This window comes from Macrotis lagotis, chromosome X (assembly GCF_037893015.1).
Source record: "Macrotis lagotis isolate mMagLag1 chromosome X, bilby.v1.9.chrom.fasta, whole genome shotgun sequence".
Taxonomy (NCBI): domain Eukaryota; kingdom Metazoa; phylum Chordata; class Mammalia; order Peramelemorphia; family Peramelidae; genus Macrotis; species Macrotis lagotis.
In genome coordinates this window covers 273,794,566-273,815,796 of record NC_133666.1, presented here as the reverse complement: position 1 = coordinate 273,815,796, position 21,231 = coordinate 273,794,566, and the positions used below count along the sequence as shown (strand labels likewise).

The 21,231-nt window shown below is 33.2% G+C and overlaps 1 pseudogene; it reads right to left on the bottom strand.

The window, feature by feature from the left end:
- Window positions 1-475: 475 nt before the first annotated feature.
- LOC141499032 (large ribosomal subunit protein uL13-like) lies at window positions 476-17,825 on the bottom strand (annotated as a pseudogene).
- Between the last annotated feature and the right edge of the window lie 3,406 nt (window positions 17,826-21,231).

Below are 21,231 nucleotides of genomic sequence, written 5' to 3'. Positions count from 1 at the left end.
TATATATCCAAAAGATAAATTGTCTTTTCTAGTACTTCTTTCTTTGGTATACATTTAGTTAGATAGAACTTCTCATTTTGGTTTCATCCTTTAACTGCCATTGTTACATACTTCATAAAATAATGAGAAGGTGAAAGTAAAATGCTGACATACTACTTTCATCAGAGGTCATACAATATTCCTGTAAAATATCGGCAGATTAAATCTTTGTCATTAAAACTTTGTCTTTGTCATGTCTATTTTTGATCTTCTTTCCAATTTTATCTGTGAATTTTGTTGGAATATTTTAGCTTAGGTATTTCTCAAACCAAGGTCTTTCTTTTTACATTTTTAAACTTATTTTATTCTTAATATAAACACTTAAAAACTTTTCCCCATACACAGCAGAACACAAGATGAGGATTGCATATGAAACTATCAATATCCATTTCACATTACTTGCCTTTTTTGCCATAGAGTATAGACTTTATTGGACTCACACCAGCAATCTGTGCTTCTCCAGCACCTTTGTGGATTTGTGGATTTTGCCCTCTGTATTCTTCTCAGCTTGCTTGCTTGCATAAGAAAGAAAGAAACACAAATTTCTTTTTGTTTCTATAATGGAGCTTGGCATTATCTTTCCTTTTCTCTTCCAATGTAGTAGTCACTGCCTGATACTTCCAGCCAACCTCATGGACCAGGCGCCCCAGATAAGTAAATTTTCTGGTGGTCTTCAGTGTGACCACCTTGAGAATAGCTGGGACAATCATGAGTTTCTTCTTGTCATAGGGTAAGGGATGCCATTGAACACCTTCAGGTACTCCAGGGCAGCCTGGCCTCCCTTGGTCTTGTGGGGGAGCATGTCTCACATGGTCCTCCAGAAGATGTAGCTGGGGGCTTGGATGTGGTAAAGGGCCTTTCAAGGAGTTTGTGTTCTTCTGCTTTCAAAGGAAGGCCAGGTATCTCAACTTGTTCCTCTAGAAGTTTCCCGAGATGTTGATGCCTTCACAGTGAACCACAACTACTTTCCACCCCAGGAGCACCAAGAAATTATTAAGGAAAATTGCCCTGATATTTTAGAACCAGAGGGTAAAATAGAAATTGAAAGAACCCATCAATCTCTTTCTGAAAGAAATTCCCAAATTAAACCTGTCAGAATATCATAGCCAAATTTCATATTAGGTCAAGGAGAGCATATTACAAACAGTCAAAAAGAAGTAATTTAATTATCATGGAGCCATAGTCAGGACAAATTTGGAGGAAGGCTCTATCTTCTATACTAAGGGATCAAAAGGCTTTGAATAAGGTATTCTAGAAGGCAAAAGAGCTTGGATTACAACCAAGAATCTACTACTTAGCAAAACTGAATGTATTCTTTGAGGGGAAGAGATGGACTTTCATTAAAATAGGGGACTTTCAAACTTTCCTGATGAAACAACCAAAACTGAAAAGAAAATTTGAACCTCAAATACAAGACTCAAGTGAAGTATTTAAAAAGGTAAATAGGGAAAATCTTGAGGGATTTAATGATGTTGAATTGCTTATATTCCTGCATGAGAAGATGATACAAACAACTCAAATGAACTTCCTCATTTATTAGGGCAGTGATATATAGCACAAGTGGGAGTTGAATTTGAAGGGATAATACTAAAAAGATGGCAATAATGGGTGAGAGAAGAATGTCCTGGGAGAAAGTGAAAGGAGGAGGTAGACTGGGTTAAGTTATTTTACATAAGAGGCAAGAAAAAACTTTTTATAGAGGAGTGGATTTAGGGAGCAAGTGAGGGGGAGTGAATGAGACTTGGCTTAGAGAGGAATAACATACACATTCAGTTGAATATAGAAATCTATCTTACCCTAAAATAAAGTAGGAGAGGAAAGGGATGGGAGAAAGGGGGTAGATAACGGAAGAGAGAGAGAAGATTATGGGAGGGAGTAGTCAGATTCTAAATACTTTTGAAGCAGGAATGGGTGAAAGGAGTGAGAGAATAGAATAAATGGGGGTGGGGCATTAGGATGGAGGAAAATACAGTTAATAATAAAAACCATAGGGGGAAAATATTGAAACAAAGTTCTCTGGTAAAGACCTTATGTCTCAAACATTGAGCACTGTCAAATTTATAAAAAAAGAGACATTCCCCAATTGATAAATGATCAAAAGATATGAACAATTTTCAGATGAAGTTATCAATACTATCTATTTAAATCATTTTTAAAATGTCAACTCTATTGACAGGAAAAATGAGAGTTAGAACAATTCTGAGGTACTACCTCATGCCTATTGGATTATCTAATTGGATAGAAAGAGAAAATGGCAAATTTGCATGGGATGTAAGAAAAATGAGACAGGAATGCATTTTTGAAGGAGTTTTGAAAGGATTCAATGATCCTGTTGAGCAATTTGGAACAAAGTCAAAGGGTTATAAAACTATATCTACCCTTTTACATAGTAATGCCATTGCCAGGACTGTATTCCAGAAGAGATGAAAAACAAGAAGTAAAAGAACCTATATGTTTAAGGAAATTCATAGCAGCTCTTTCCTGGTGGCAAGGAACTGCCCATTTAGGGGGAATTGAGAGGATGCCCATCAATTGGGAAATGCCCGATCAAATTGTGGTACACGATTAAGATGAAATGTTAGCCTACTTCAATAAGTGATGAACAGGATGCTCTCAGTAAAAAAATAACAAAAAACCCAAACAAAACAAAACAAACAAAAAACTCCAAAAAAACCCTTTCATGAGCAGATGCTATGGGAAATGTACTAAATACAAAGTAACAGCAATGTTGTAGGATGATAAACTGTGAATGATTTACCCTTTTCCAGAAATGCTGTGACCCAAGAGAATTCTGAAAGACTTATGTTAAAAAATATTATCCATTTCAAAGACAGAACTGATGGTGGCTGAACACAGATTGAAGCATACTTTTATTTTTTATTTTTTACTTTATTTTTCTTTTTATTTCTTTTTTGTGTGTGATTATGTTGATTATTTTTTACAACATGGCTATTGTGGCAATGTTTTTCATGATTGCACACTTTTAACCTCTATCAAATAGTTTGCTTTCTCAATGAGGGGAATTGGATTGGGAGAGAATTCAGAACTCAAGACTTTAAAAGTGAATGTTGTAACCCTTTTTTGCATGTAACCAGGGAAAAACAAAAGCAAATAAAATAAAGTGGATGGAAGGAGGGAAAAAAGCTCCAATCTTTAGCGGTTATTTCATTTACCTACAATTTCCCCATTAAAAAAAAAGGAAATATAAACAAATAAACTTTAGAGAAGCATGGAAAGACTTGCAGGAACTGATACTGAGTGGAGTGAGGAGAACCAAGAGAAATTATACACATTAACAACAATTTTGTGAGATGATCAATTATGAAAGATTCCAGTAGTTCAGAGATCAAGGGCAACCCTGAGAGATCTGCTATGAACAAGATGGTCATCCACATCCAGAGGAAAAAAAATACTAGTCTGAATGAAGAGCAAAGCCTACTATATTCACTTTATAAAAACTTCTTTTATGTTTGTATTTTCTCTCTCATAATTTTTTCCTTTTCCCTTAGTTGTAATTCCTCTTCCACAACATGACAAGTATGTAAATATATTAAACAGGAATGTAAATGCACAGCTTTTATTCTACTGTTTGCCACCATAGGGAGGGGTGAGGGAAAGGAGAGTGGTGGAAAAATGTGGAACTCATAAATTTGCAAATGGATGAATGTTGAAATACCATTACATATAACTAGAAAAATAAAATAAAAATTTCAATTACAAAAAACAAGGAGGAGGGGAGAAAAACCATGTAATGGAGCAAGAACAAATCAATATGATAAAGACCTTTACTAAGGTTCCTCCAAGATATATTGAGTTGAGAATTTGCTTCACTTTGCTTACATGTTTTATTCAAAGTTTTTTCTCTTGGCTAAAAAAAATGTCTTTTTTTAAATTTAAATATTTTATTTGTTTTTCCAGCTACATGCAATGGTAGTTTTTATCAATCTTTTTTTTTTTTGCAAAGTTTTGAGTTTTACAATTTTTCTCCTTCCTTCCCTTTCCTTCCCCCAAAAGAAAGCAATCTGATAAAATCTCTATTTGTAACCAGGCTAAAATAGATTGATAATGAACATTTTATGAGAGAAGAATCAAATCCAAATGGAAGAAAGAAAATATTAGAGAGAAAAAAATGATAGAATACCTAAGATAATGTTTAAAAATTGAAGATAATAAGTTTTGGTCTTCATTTAAATTTCACAGTTCCTTCTCTGGATATGGATGACATTTTCCATCACATATCTTTTAAAATTGCTGATTATTGTACTGCTTAAATGAACAGTTGTGTCATGGTTGATCATCACCCCATGTTGTTGTTAGTATTTAAAATGTTCTTCTGGTTCTGCTCATTTCACTGAGCATCAACTCATGCAAGTATTTCCCTTTTCTGAAATCCTGTCCTTCATGATTTCTTACAGAACAATAGTGTTCCATCACATACATATGCCACAATTTGTTTATCCATTCCCCAATTAATGGGCATCCCCTCAATTTCCAATTCTTGGCCACTTCAAAAAAGAACTGCTATGAATATTTGTATATGTGAGATTTTTACCCTTTTTCATGATCTCTTCAGGGTACAGACTCAGTAATGGTATTGCTGGATCAACAGGTATTCATATTTAATTGCCCTTTGGGCATAATTCCAAATTGCTCTCCAGCAAGTTTGGATCAGTTCACAATTCCACCAACAATGCATTAGTATACCAATTATCCCACATCCCCGTCAATCTTCATTTTATTTTCTAGTCATATTATCCAATCTGAGAGGTATGAAGGGGTATCTCAGAGATGTTTTAATATGCACTTCCCTAATCAGTAATGTTTTAGAGCAATTTTTCATATGATTATAGATAACTATGATTTCTTTCTCTGAGAATTGTCCTTGCATATCCTTTAACCATTAATCAACTGTGAAGTGATATGTTTAAAAATATGCTTTTATTTCAATGGTATTGTACAAATTGTTCTAGCTTTGCTGACTTCACTTTGCAGCAGATCATACCATCCAAGATTCTCTGAAATAATCTCATCATTTTTCAAGGCACAATAACATTCCTTTAAAATTAATACAACCTAATTTATTGTATTTTTCTCAAATCATGAATATCCCACCACATTTCGATAATAGTTCTTGTCTCTTTTCTTTCCATTTTCCTTCCCTTCCCTTTTCCCCCTCCATTCCCCTCTTCTCTTCTCCCCTCCCCCTCCTCTATTCTTCTCCCCTCCTTCCTTTTTTCTTCTTTTTATTTTACCTTGTCTTTTTCTTTTTTCCCCCTTTCCTTGCCATCTCCCTTTCATTTCCTGACCCTACTATTGTTCCCTTTTCTCTTTGAGGACCAGGAAGCTGTTTTCAGTTGTGACTATTGCCTTCATGGTATAATCCCCTCTCTTCCACTTCCTTGATAGCCTCACCTGCTTTTCTTTTGAGTTAAGGAATTAAGGTTATTTCTTTTTTTTTTTTTTAGTTTTTTTTGCAGGGCAAATGGGGTTAAGTGGCTTGCCCAAGGCCACACAGCTAGGTCATTATTAACTGTCTGAGACCAGATTTGAACCCAGGTACTCCTGACTCCAAGGTCAGTGCTTTATCCACTATGCCATCTAGCTGCCCCAAGTTAAGGTTATTTCTATAGCAAAATGCATATGTGCAGGAGTGCATCCCTTCTTTGTCCATTGGTGAAGAAAATTAAATTCTTCTGTTATTCTGTCCCCCTGTCCCTTCCTTTATTTTAGTGCATTCCTTTTTTTCTCATGTATCCCAATTATGTAAACTATCAAAATTCACACTTAAAATCCTGTTTCAGATGAATGTTCATTTAGTTCCTTTAGTATCCCCCCTTTCAAAAGCTTAATAATAGAACTGATTCTCCCTAACCCCAGGATCTTTCTTTTTAATTTGACTCTGTATATTTTGAAGATATTAAAATTCACAATAAATAAGTTTCTTCTTCCCCTATGAGAATGATAGCTACTATACAACATAAAACACCTTCAGATTGCTAAATACATTTACCATTCTGAGATTCCCTGGACTTTAGTATTTGTATTTCAAACTTCCTACTTCGTTTTGGTAATATTTCTCAAATCTATTAACGATATTTTTCCCAGTATTCTGGATTATACTCAACTTTGCAGGAAAAGTTATTCTTTGTTATAAGTTTACATCTTTCAACTTTTAGAATAAAGTATTTCAATATCCCCTTTCATTTATAGTAGAAGCTGACAGATTTTATAGTACTTGAACTCCTTCTTTCTAGAGTTTGTGGTACTTTTTTTTTTTCCTGTGACATGGAAGCTGAATTTTGGCTATAACATTTCTTTACCTTTTTCTTTTGAGGGTTTTTTAAGAGGCAATCAATATATCCCTCGAGTCTTCATTTTACATTCTGAATTTGATAGATGTTTGTAGTTCCTTTTATATTTTCTTGAAATACTTTGCCCAAATTTTTTTTTTGTAAATTATGGTTTTCAGGGAGCTCAGAGATTCTTAGATGATCTCTTCTTGACCTGATTTCCACGTAAGTTATATTTGATATTTCTTACATTTTCTTCTTTTTTCCCTTGACCTTTTGGTTTTGTTCTAATATATCCAACTGTGTTGTAGTGTAAATGATTTCTTTTTGAAATATTCTTCTTTTTAGGGAGTCCAAAATTCAACTAAGGTTTTACCACTTTCTCTTTTAATGTATTTGTTATGTTACCAATTCTTTCCTCTAGAAATTTTAGTCAGTATATTAGCCAATAAATATTTTTGAAGCATACTGGTGATACAAAAAAATAAAAGATATTCCCTGTTCCTAAGAAGCCATCAGTCTAATGGAGTATATTATGTATAGATATATACAAAGCAAAAACAGAATTGAGTTATGAAGACTGAAAAAAAACTTCTTACTAAAGATTAGATTTTAGATTAGACTTGATGAAGTTAGGAAATCCAGGATGCATAGATGAAGAAGAACTGCATTCCAGGCACTGGGGGAAGCTAATAAAAATGCCTAGATTTGGGAGATGGAATATCCTTGTTGGAGGAACAGCAAGAGGGTATCACTGGATCTTGGAGGAGTCTATGAAAGTTATGAAAGCCAAATAGATGACATTTAATTCTGGGGGTAATACTTGGCCACTTGAGTTTACTGAAAAAGGGTGACATGGTCAGTGTCACATTTCCAGATCACTTTGAGAGCTTAGCAAAAAAAAAGAAATGAACTGGAGTTGGGAGTAGATTGTGCCAGGAAGACTAATCAGCAAGCTATTGCAAGAGTCCAGCCATGAGGTAATGAATGTTTCCACCACATTGGTTGTAATATCTGAACAGAGAAAGGGGCCCATGTAAGAGATATTATGAAGGTAAAATCCATAGGTCTTTATACTAGATTGGATATGAGGAATGAGAGTGAGAATTTGAGAATGATATGTGGGTTGCATTCCCTTGTATAGGTTGGTACCTTAAATATATCATTATCTTTTAATTTTTTTAAAGTAAACCTTCTAGAAAAATTCTTTTTTTCTTTGGGTGCTTATAGTTTTTAACCATATTACTTTCTGTTTCTAGGCTGGATTTTTGGGTCTCTCTCTCTCTCTCTCTCTCTCTCTCTCTCCATATATATATATATATATATATATATATATATATATATATACACACACACACATATATATATATATATATATTAATCTTGGTATCTTTTATGTTTTTGAACTATCTTCTATAGTTTATCCATCTTTTCTACTTTTGTTACTGAACTGGGGCCTTGTACAAGAAGCATGCATGCACTACTCCCATGCGCCTGTAGTTATCTCTATTTTCTTGGATTAGGCCTTCTTGAATCTTTGATGTTCAAAATTTTGGATCTTTGGGAACCTCCATAGCATCTCAGGACAGGATTCTAGGGGACTGGGAGTAACTAAGCCTAGGTTACCCAGTTCTGAATATTTTCACTTCCAGACTGCTTACTACTTCCTACTGAGGCTTCCAACATCTCCTCGGATCATTTTGGACAGTTTTCTGCTTTTGCTATCTCTGAATACGATTTTTGCAGACTATGCATTTCTCTGAGCATGAAGGGAGGTTACAAACTTATTTTCCCCCTCCTGGTTTTGATTGTGTTCTCCCCTCTCTATTACCCATATAATTCTGTCTGATCTTTTTTTGTTGTTGTTGTGAGCATTTATAAGGAAATTTAATTCATTTATGATAGTTTCCTATTACTATTTTTGATCAATTTCCTTGATCATTATGGTTTGAATTTAAGATTTTTGCTAGAGTAATTGTATATGAACTGACTATCTTCATTCAGGCAGTCTTCCATCTTGGCAAAAAATCCTTTACATTGCTTTTCATTCTTTAATGTTGGTGATACTACTCACAATCATTTTCCATATGACAAGTTTTGTAAGTTAACTTGTACTGAATCTTGGTATTGTTCTTGGATGTCATGTTTCTGTTTGGCAAGGAAGTAAAGTGATTACCTCTTAAGGGAGTTTCTGGATTCTTTATGCTTCTTTAGTTTGACAAATATTTAATGGTAAAATTTAACAATAGTGCTAGTCAAAATCATTGTATTTCTTTTTGTTCTCTCCCCCTCCTCTCTTTTTGAGTCAATAGTATATTTAAATAAGGTTAGCGTCTTTTTATCATTTTTTATCATTTATTTTTATCATTTTTTATCATTTTATTTTTTATCATTTTTTATTTATCATTTTTATCATTTATCATTTTTATTTTTTATCATTTATTTCAATTTGTTATCCCTTATTACCTTTGTTTCAATCAGTTATTCTGACTAGATAAACATTTTATTCTCAAATTACTTCTTCATCTCCTATCATTTATTTCTTTTTTGGGGGGGTCTTTTTAAGCCATTGGGGTTAAGTGATCTGCCCATGGTCACACAGCTAAGGAAGTATTAAGTGTTTGAGACCACATTTGCACTCAGGTCCTCCTGATTCCAGGGCTGGTGCTCCTATCTACTGAGAGACCTTAGCTGCCTATATCATTTATTTCCTATATGATGAGAGGCCATTTAGACTTTTCTACAAGGATTACTTAAAAAATTAAAAGACAATGATTTATTAGGTTACAAACCTACATATTAGGGAAGATAACCCTTATAACACCATCAAATTCTCAGTCTCACCCCTCATATCTAATCTATTATAACAAGACCTGTGAATTTTACCTTCATTATTTTTCTTACATAGCACCCTGTTCTCTATTCATCTATTATCACCAACCTGGTTTTAACTCATTCAGTGTCTTAGATCTCTTTAAGAAAGCATTTATGAATTATAGTTGAGATGCTTCTGAGTAAATGAAAAATGGTAAACTTTTGTGGGGTTAAGTGACTTGCCCAAAGATACGCAGCTAGAACTTAGGTCCTCCTAACTCCAGGGCCAGTGTTTTATCCACTGAGCAACCTATTCCCCACCTCCTCCCAATTTTAAACTTTTATGGATTTGTAATATTGAAATAGTATTAACACTAATTTGGAAGAAGTTGTTATTCTGGGATTCTTGAACCTTAAACTCCTAAACTCCAAGTCTCTCTGAACCCTTAACCTTAGGCTGATACTTCTAAAAGCCTAAACTCAATGACCCTCTGAACTTTTATCTTTTTTAAACTCTGAAAATCAAGAGGACAGAGGTAAGAGATAGTGATTAGACTGAAGCATTAATGTATGGGAAGCTGCCTTGGCAATGGAAAGACCCATCAATGAGAGTGTTTTTGTGTGTGTGTGTGTGTGTGTGTGTGTGTGTGTGTGTGTGTGTGTGTTGTGTGTGTGTTGTGTGTGTGTGTGTGTGTGTGTGTGTGTGTGTGTGTGTGTGTGTAAGCATTTTAAGATTGTCCTATAGTAATTGGCCATAAGGGTTTTGATTCTCAGAGGAAGATGCCATTGAAGACAATGGATTATAAACAAATGGACATGGATGGCAGAAGGGGGCATCAAAGAAAGTTTAAAGGGATGCAGCATGAAGTATTTTATAAGCTTTTCTTTTTGTTAGTGTCTTTTTATCATTTATTTCAATTTGTTATTGATTGTTACCTTTATTTCAATCAGTTATTCTGATGAGATAAACATTTGATTCTCAAATTATTCTTCATGCCTTATCATTTATTTCTTTTTTGGGGCCTTTGCAAGAGATTGGGGTTAAGTGATTTGCCCAAGGTGTTTTTATTTATTTATTTATTTATTTTAGTTTTTTTCAAGGCAATGGGGTTAAGTGGCTTGCCCAAGGCCACACAGCTAAGTAATTATTTAGTGTCTGAGGCCGGATTTGAACTCAGGTACTCCTGACTCCAAGGCCAGTGCTCTATCCACTGTGCCACCTAGCTGCCCCTTTTTATTGTTTTTCAATTGTTTCCAACTTTTCATGAACCTGATTGATATTTTCTTGGCAAAGTTACAGAAGTGGTTTAATATCTGCTTCTCCAGACTATTTTATATATGAGAAAGTTGAAGTAATCAGTTTTGTATTTTGCCCAGAGTCTTACAACTAATAAGTATCTGAGGCAAGAGTTGAACCTAAGAAGATGAGAACTCTTGACTCTAGACCCAACATTATATTCAATGTGTCTCCTAGTTGCCCTTAAGCTTTTCTTATGGATTGGTAATTCATAGATGCTTATAATTCAGGTACTCCTGAAGAGTATTGAAATGCCATTAATTTTCTAATTTCACTTCTATCAAATCAAAGTCACTTATAATCTTGAAAGATCATTAACTTTTACTCTACTTTTTTACATATACATATACATATACATATACATATACATATACATATACATATACATATACATATACATATACATATACATATACATATACATATATCTATATATCTATATATCTATATATCTATATATATCTCTTAGTTAAGTAAAAAGACAGCTATGACTGCATAGAAGGAAGAATTTGAGTTGTCTTGTGCCTCAATTTTATTATTTGTAAAAGGAGAAACTTCCCATGCCACTGACCTAAAAGTGCTTGGGAGTATTAAGTAGATATGATAAGATTAAATTCTACAGGGGCAGATAAATTATAGCTAACTTTTAATCAGAGCTGGTTGTATGTATGGGGGAATTAAGTGGAATGATTTCTGTTCTCCTCCCCTTCAACCTTTTTTTGAAAGTGTTAAAAACAACAATGCAAGTCATAAAAATGGTACTTTCACACCTCCTTCAACTTTGACCCCATCCTTGAGACTTTGTGGAGAAAAGGGGAAATGGAAAGGGGAGAAGGCAGAGGTGGGAAGAATTTTTAAAAGGTGAGTAATTACAATTAATGACACAGAACAAGAAAGGCACAGCCCCTCATTCCTTCTGTTCCAATGCTTCCAAGGTTGATTCTTAAATAAGACCTTAAGGTTTACATCTCAAGCATATAAAGATAGTTTTTAGGTTTAGGAAGAAAGATGAAAAATTGTTTTTCTTATAGAAACTACATAAATACTTAGAGGTAAAACAAATAATTTCGAATTTATCCACAAAGTAAGGACTAGCAGCTAACTAGAGTTTTATTGGAGCTACTACCTCTTAAATAAAGAATTGAGTTTTGAAATTGCAAGAAAGAAGAGACATTAAGCTCATTATTTCATTTCTTATGTACATATAAAAAGTATCAGATGAATACTGAAACAATATTTGGGATGTATAGGATTTTTAAAAGACAGAGATTAAGACTCATTGGAATTCGAGTTTCCTTAAGTCAAGGGGCAAAAAAACACCATTTAGGAACTGTTAAGTGCAATCATGTAATATAATTCTATTTGTTTCAGTTTTAGGAATCTAATTGCATGTCCCTGCAATTGTCTAAGCATTATTGAGTACTTGAATTTCAATTTATTTGTGCCTGACTTGCTCTTTGGACCATTAATATTTTTTTCAAAGCCAGATATCTTCGCATTGAGTAAAGCATGATTTGGAGGAACAAATTCAATAATTTATTTAAAAGAATGTTTATTTAATTCTATTTTATATGAACTCTGCAAATATACCATTTGCTCCATTATTATATCATTAAAACAAAGTAATATACCTATTATAGCCTAAAGCTACAAAAGAAAGCCGGAATCATAAATAGCATCTGATTTTAGTTTAGTCATGAATAAAGTATTTTAACCATATGGTTTGTCATCATTTGAAAGCAGAATAATATTAGGATTTTTTTAGTGTGACTAAGATGTTTTATTTAATTCAACTTGAATTTTGTAGTTTGTGATAAGAATATAATAGTTGCCTTTTAGGGGTAAAGTTTCCTATCATTTGTCCTTAAGTAACTGGTTATTCCTTTACCCTAAACTGAACATGCCAAGCCAGCCACATCTTGCACCTTCATTTTTTAATGAAGTAGTAATTTGATGTAAATCTTAGTACCAATGATTCTCTCTGATATAAGTTGTAATCATTATTGACACATGGAAGGCTAATGGTTTGTTTCCAAGCAGAAAGCTGGCATTATTTCTATGTCATTGCTTTATTCCCTTCTAGCCAGGACAAGTTTCTTGAACTTGGTTTACCTAAAACTGGTTTTCTATCAACCAGAACACAAGAAGTTATGTCACCCCAAATAGAGCACCTGCCCAGTACTGCTAGGACCTTGGTGAAATGATAAGGCTGGCCCTCCAAATAAGACTTGGAAACATTCATTTGCTAGAGAGAAAACATCTTTTCTGATAGGTTGTCATTTTGCAACACTGCTTTTATTGCCAACTTTTTGAACAGAAGGGTAACATAAAATGAATAAGTACAGCCAATGGAGTACATGATAATTTTGTGCCAAGGTAAACTAGGCAATAAGGACCAGCAGGTGAGAATTAAAGAAACTATGAGAATAATTTTGTTCCACTAATATTTTCTTTAATTTTCAATGCCATGAATTTTTAATTACTTCAATAGATCCTATTTTTAATGTCTTTACCTGTTCCTTTGCTTCCTCCCTCTTCCCTCCTTTCAATCCCTTCCTACATCCCTCTCCTCCATCTCCCTTTTTCATTCCCTTCTCTCTCTCTCTTCCTCTCCCTTTTTTCTCCCCCCCATCTTTCTCTTTCTTTTGCTTGTCAAGCATTTTTATTTTTTTCAAGCTACACATGAGCTTCTGAAATAATATTACTTTAGTCCTGGCTTTTCCTATAACTTTATTCAGTAAAGCAACTGACTTGAACAAAAGCAGTACTGTACCTGCTCCTGGCAGCCAGAAACAATGACGAGCTTCTTGATAAGATTAGATGTAATTTTAAATGCAACTGGGACACAGAATCCCTCCCACTACCCCCTTTCCCAACCCTCTACTGTAATTCCACCATGGTAAGCAGTTGAAAAATTACTGACAAGAGCCAGACTGCCTGGTAAGCGCCACCTAACAGACATAGAAACATGATATGCATCATTTTTAGGCTTGGCAGACATTTTGATCTTTTTTTAAAATAGAAATCTTTCAAACCAGACACACACACACACACACACACACACAAACACACAAAAACTCATATACACACACACACACAAACACACACATACATTCTCTCTGTCACACATAAACTTGAGGCCTTCCCTGTTTTTCTGTTTTTAGGGAAAGTTTGAACAAAAACTATTGAAAATAAGTATGCTGACAATTTTTATAAAACCTAATCATATATCAGGGTTTTGTTCCTCAATAGACAGATTCCTGATTTTAAAGTTAAATTATTCTGTTCTTGATCCATGACTGTAGATTAAAACATAAATTTAAATTTAAAGGCATGGGATTGTACACCTGAGGTGCTCCGGGAACTCAGAGCTGATGGAATTTTTTTTCCCACATAAAATTTTACTCACAAAATCTGGGGAAATGCCTCAGGAGAATGATTGCAACCCCATAGGTATTTAAAAAATTCTCTGTTTAAGAACTTTTAACTATTAAACTCATTAGTCTTTATGATCCATGAAACTTAATTGGCTTAACTATGCCTAGAGACAACCAGTCAAATTACAAAATTACTATTAAATAGGAGTACACTTGTATCTTTAACTATATATTACATTATATAAACATGTATGGTTTAATTATTTAATATGTAGTATTTTCTATTGTCTGCTATATGTGGCCTTTCTCCTTGTAAATTTAATGTATGATCCAGAATTGCAAGGGACTTTATAGATCATCCAGTATAACCCTCTCTTACAGATAAGGAAATGGAGGACTAGGGAAGTTAATTGGCTTGTCCTATTTCACAAGGGTAGCAATTAGTAAATTTTGAATTCAAACTCTGACACAGACTTTAAATCCAAAGTTTTGGGGATTTTTTTTGTCCTTTATTAAGCTCTCTAGTTGCTGAGAGAAAAATGTGGAATAAGCAAAATATATTTTTCTCTTTTTATAATACAAATATCTCACTTTGAATATACATGTATTTTCATTGATTTTTTTTTTGCATTTCAAATGGAACCTTGAAAAAATGACAGAATTATTTGTAATGTAAATAAATCTCCTAATATATATGTCCCATATGTTTAAAGAAGGATATTTCTATATAAAAGGGAATATTTTATATAAAAATGTTTCTGAGACTGAAACTAAAAAGATGCATGGGTAAATATTTTCTCAATACATTATCAGTTTTTGAAGTTGTGATTCCATTGATTTATGATTTTATAAGTATTCCTCTTTGGTATAAACTGAAAACAATGTCCAAGCATTAAGTGACATTTTAAAATGTTTTTTTTTATTAATTAGTAGAATTTTGAGTATGGCATCTGGAGATTGTTAATTATTACATATGTACAATGGTACTTTCACCATTCCCTATTATGAAATGACAGAAACTAGATAAAATACAGGGGGATCTTAATCCTTATCCTTTGCTACCCTAAAGTATAGTGTTTCTATTTTCATAGGAGGAGACAAGATTGTTTTAATAGTAATTTTCACATCATTTCATTGAACTGAACAGTATTGAGATGCATGCTACTTTTGAAAAGAACCAAACATATTGGCTTGTGTGGATTTATCATTACAAAAACTTTTGTTGCTTTTGTTGTTGTTGCTGCTGTTTTATAATCATGATGATAATGATTGTTGACACCCATGTCACTGATGATCTAAGACAACTGCCATAATACTGAGAGATGAAATGATTTGCCCAGTTCATAGAACTAGAACTAGCATGTATCAGACACAGGACCTGAGTCTGTTATCCAGCCACTTAAATTAACATGATGTTGTTTGACATCGAATTTATATCCAAGCAAAAGAGTAAGACAGTGATCCTTATCATATATATATATATATATATATATATATATATATATATATATATATATTTAAATGTGATTGTAAGCATAAAAACCTCTCCTTACCAAAAAAAAAAGGTGAAATAGGTAATTTTATTGTTGTACCTTTCTTTCTTCCCTCCTTTACACCCTGTTTCCTAGGTGCTGAATGACATGTGTGTCATCATACCTTGATTCTAAGGTCATTTGACCTTCTGGATAGTTTCTTTTTTATGCTTCCAATCTTCCCTCCTCCCCCTTTTTTGTTCATTTCCTGAAGACTTTGCTGTTAAGGAAAGGATAAACTAATGTAAGCAAAGATGGAAATGATGGTAATAATAGCCTACTGCCTTGCTATTTTCCAGATAACATTTGCATGTTGATGGTTGCTTTCAATACCCATATAATATGCTAATCCTTTTAGATACCAACTAAGAAGACAGCAAGACAAAGTATTCTATTGTAAGGTAAGATGCTCATTTAAACGTGTCATTGCTATTGCCTGTTTGATATCTGCAAAATTGGTTATGTACTGGTTAGAGGTGGTGAGAAATAAGTTAGCAGTTGTACTAGGTAGTGTTAACTGAAAAGAGGAACAAAACAAGTAAATGTTGATAAAGAAGTAAATGTTGATTTTTAGCAAATTACCTGTAACCAGACATGCCATAAACATGGAGCTATAGAAATGTGCATTGATTTTTTTGACATGTGAGAAGTAGATTCACACTTTATCTCCTTAATAATGTAAACTATTTCTCAACTCCATTCAATTAGAGTATCTAGGTCAACATGCAAAGGATTTTTTTTCAAAGGCAATTAACATGTCTAAATTCTATATAATCCCAGGATCCTACTATTTACTTATTTTAATTTAATATGGATGAAGACATGAAGATATATATGAAGACATATATGGATGAAGAAACTTTTTAGGAAAAGCAAGAGGCCTCCTTTTCAATGGGAGATTAAGGATTTATGGAGAGTTATGGACAAGAAAGCCTGCTTAGGTTGTGACCTGCTCTGGAATTAGGAGAATCCAAATGGATGAGATCAGAAAAAGCCTTATAAGTGTCCACAAATATATATGTACTATAAAATATATTAATAATCAGAAAGAACAGAAGTAACATTCCAGCTTTTCTGAAATGTTACAATATCAGAAATTCAGCTGAATATACTATTATCTGTCATCTGTACAGGGTGTGTTTTTAAGTACTATTGGCATGGTTCTCTTTTCTATCTCTTTTTATGGAACCCTAACTGTGGTTCCATAAAATATATGGATATAAAAGCACATTTATTATTTTTGTTCATTTACTTCTGTTGCTTTCCATTCTTCATGACTCCATTTGAGGTTTTGTTAGCAAAGATATTAGAGTGGTTCCCATTTCCTTCCTTACCTCATTTTTACAATTGAGAAAACAAACAGAGTTAAGTTACTTGATCAGGGTCACACAACTAATAAATTTCTGAGGTCAGATTTGAATTCTTGAAAATGAGTCTTCTTGACTCTAGACTTAGCACTCTATCCATTTCACCATCTAGCTCCCTATATAGCTATATTTATATCTATGTCTATCTATATATATATCATAAGATCACATATATAGACTTGGAAGGGACTTTGGAGGATATCTTAGCATCCTTGGTTTCCTCCAAACCTCATGTCAAGTAACACCTTCTTTAAGATGGCTTTTCTGGTCTCTAGAGTTTTAATCCATTCTCTTATGTTATCTTGTGTATATATATATAATATATATATATATATATATATATATATATATATATATTATATATATATGTATCCATTCATTTGCATATTGTATCTTCCATTAAAATATAAGCTCCTTGAGAGGTTGGTTTGCCTTAGCATAGGCTCTAGCATATTATAAGAGCTAAATGAATGTTTATTGTTATGTAGTATAATCCTCTCAATCTCTAGATGAGGAAATAGAGACCTAGAGAGCTTAAAATCCTTGCCTAACCCATACAGCTAACATAACAGTCAGGGTTCAATTGTAGGTCCTCTGACTCAAAATCTATTATTTTTTTCATTGTATTTGAAACTTGAGTCAATAATTCACTTTGGGACCTTGAATTTTTCTTAGTAATTGTGAAATGTTCCATTTTTTAAAAATAAAATGAATTCAAATATTTTCTCAAAATAGAATACAAATCTTCATTACTTTGAGGCCTCTTAAATTCATTTGTGTGAATGGTGTCAAATTCAAATAGAAATGGGGGACACTAAAATGTACATAAGAGTCACTGTAGGTTGCATAATGACTTAGAAAATCTGAGATGTTATATGCTTTTCCTATTAATTATTTCAAAAAATCTCCTAATTACTTTCTAATTTGGTTTGAAGTACCCTTGGAGGTGTTATGAGCTATATGTAGCTAGTGGGATGCATTTTTGCCACGTTTGATTTTTATGAAATCACCCCAAACCTTGTCTGTCCCTTAGGAAGCACACCTGTAGCAGCATGTATCTGCTTTGGATGATAGGCATTCCTCCACTTCTTTTCCAACACCTCTGTCATTGCAATTCTTTAGAAATTCTGATTCACTAGTAAATCTCTAGTACTTCATCTCTTCCAGATACTTATGGTTCTTGTGGTTGCTGCTCTTTTATCTGAGGGTTTACTCATACTTGATATAGATTTGTTCTCTTCTGGGTTTGCTTTCTGGACTTTTCTTAACCTATCTTTCTTTATCGGGTTTAGAATTTCATTCTACTTATCTACATTCTCCATTTTAGATTAGAATTTGATCCAAGGTAAGGTTCTGCCCTTTTCCATTACTTTTATGGAGTGAGAAAGTGCTGTTTCGTCCTACCCACATCCCCCACCCCAGTCTGGTTATCATTGTGAGTTTGGGCCAATGTGAATTTCTTATCCCCATGGAAAGACTTTTACCTCCCTTTGCTTTGACTGATCTCCAGTCTCAGGTGAGAAAAGGAGCAATCTTTCTTCTGAATATATGTCCTTTATCTACTTCTGTGAATGTGCTCTGAGGAAAAACTGCTATTAAGTAGGTAAGTCTTCCATTCAGTGCAAAGCAAATTTGACCTCTTGGTTTTCCTATCTGATCTTGCACTTCCTATGAAGAAAATTGTCTCTTATTAAAAAGGAGCAACCTTCCTTCTGGTCCTGCTGTGCCTGTCCTGGAGGGAAAAGGAATGGGAAACCAGGTAAGTAACAGGGTTTTCTTCTTCTGCTGTGCCTTTTCTTGCCTAATCTTCAACTAGAGGGAAAAAGAGGAAAAAAAGATAGGCATCCTATTTGTCCATGTGTGCCTTCTATTTGCTGCTATGCCTTTCTACTGGTTGATCTCCAATTTCCTCTGGGAAGAGGAGTGGCATCTTCAATTTAATGATAACATTATGGCCATTCCCTATGCATCCTACTGATCTTGAACCCCAGTAATTTATTGTCCAAACCCCATTCACCATAGCACAACAGCTATTCCTATCCCCTTCCAACCCAAACCCTTACTTTCCTTTTCCACTATGCCCTATAGAGTGTTTGTTACATAGGCAACAAACATTTTCATTTTGAATCTTTTCCTTTGTTATTCTTTTAATTATCTAATAATCATAATATTTGCCCTTTCTCAATGACATTGACTCCCTGGGGTTTCCTTTACAGGACTAGCTATATCTTCACTCATTATTCTTGACTCACTAGTCCTTGTTCACCATTTCCCCTTCCAGGTGCTTCCTCTAGCTCTTCTCCTTCTTCCAAGTTTTCACAATCCATATCCATATCCAATCAAAACTCTTAGAAACTGTAATCTACCAATCTCTAATTTATTCCCCTTCATTACTCAAAAAGTTCAGGGCCTGGCTTATAATTTTTTCCCCTCCCAAATTCTTGTCCTCATACCAGTAGAGTTCAATATGCATTGAAACACTTTAACCATTCACTTCCTCATCCTAATCACTTCTCAAGACATAGTCTCTAGCATGCCTCATCTACACACAAGATATTCATATCTTTGATATACCAACAAGTTCAATAATTTTGAAATATCCTTATCTGAGGGTTATTACTTTATTTAATAATTTATAAATTATTTTATTTTTGTAGTTATATTATTATTAATAATATTAATATTACTGGGTGACTGAGTCAGAAACATGCTTTAGGAAAATCATATTGGTAAAGACATTGGAGTGGTTTTCCCAATTCCTTATCTAACTAATTTTAGGGATGAAGAAACTGAGACCAGAGTAAAGTGACTTGCCCAGGGTCACACAGCTGGTAAATATTTGAGGTCAAATTTGAACTTATATAGATGAGTTTCCTTGACACCAGGCCTGGCTCTCTATTCATTATCCCAAGTACAGTTTATAAAACAAAGTAAGGGTAGAGAAAGCAAATTATAGATCGATTTCATTTATGAATATGGATGCAAAAATTCCAAACAAAATACTAACTAAAAGATTACAAAATATATTACAAAGATTAAACATTACGATCAAGCAGAATTCAGACCACGAATGCACAGACTATTTGACATAAAGGAAACTATGAAAGCATATGTTTAAATGAATTTTTCCTTAAATTGACAAAGAAGCATTTATCTAAAATCACCAGCAAGGAAGCATTTTTTGGTAATAGAGAGAAGCTTGAATTCTTTCCAGTAAGATTAGGTGTGAAACAATGATGTCCACTGTCATCAATTTTATTCAAAATTATATTGGAAATCTTAGAAATAGCCATAAGAAAAAGAAATAGGAGGAATCTAATAAGGAATGAGATTATAGAATACTCTCCTTTTGCAGATAGTATGATGATATACTTGGAAAATCCTCAAGATTCAACCAAAAATTCTGCTTAAACAATTAATTATTTTAATAAAGTAGCAAGTTATAAATTAAATACAAATAAATCATCAGCATACCTATATATTACAAACAAAACCCTGTAAGAAGAGATAGTAAGAGGCAGGGCTATTATAATAAAAATGAAAATTTTACTCAGACTAATTTACATATTCATTTTCATCCCAATTAACTTGCCTAAAATATTTTACTGAATTAGAAAATAAAACAAACCAATAACAAAATTTATTTGGAAGAACACACATTATTAAGATTATCAAAGGAACCGATGAAAAAATGGAAAGCAAGGAGGTTTAGCAGTACCAGATCACAACTATATTTATAAAGTTGTAATTATCAAAACTGGCTAAGAAGTAGAAAATGAGATATGTGGTATAAAGCAGAAATGCAATTTATAGCAGCAAACATGATAGTTCTGTGTTTGTTAAGTATAAAGTTTTAAGTTTTTTCATGAAAACAAAACTTTTTGGAAAAAATTATTGGGAAAAGTAGAAATAGATCATAGATCAATTTCTTATACCATTTATCAAGATAAGATCAAATTGGATACATGATCAAGATATAAAGACTGATGTTACAAGAAATATATTACTTATCAAACTTCTGGACAGATGAACAATTTATAAATGAGAGTTAGCAAGTAGTGTAAGGTTTAAAATTGATAATTTTGGTTATTTTTAATTAAAAAATGTTTTAAACAAAAAATAGCTAAGATCAGAAAGAAATTGAGGGAAAAAATTATAGACAGTTTCTCAGATAAAAGTCTCTAAACTCAATTATATAAAGAATTTTGCAGTATCTATGAGAATGTAGGTCATTACCCAATTGATAAATGATCAAAGGAAATGAACAGGCAATTTTCTAATGAAGTCAAAACAATTTAGAGTCATATGAAAAATGTATAAATGATTACTGAATAGACAAATGCAAATTAAAACAAACTTGAGATGATCTTAGAAGAGACATAGATAAATGCATTAAATAATGGAGTGCAAAAGGAGCAGAATGAAGAGAACATTTTATATAGTACTAACAATAATGTTCTAAGAATAACTCTTGAATAGGTAATTTTGAGTATTATAAATTCCCGAATTAATGAC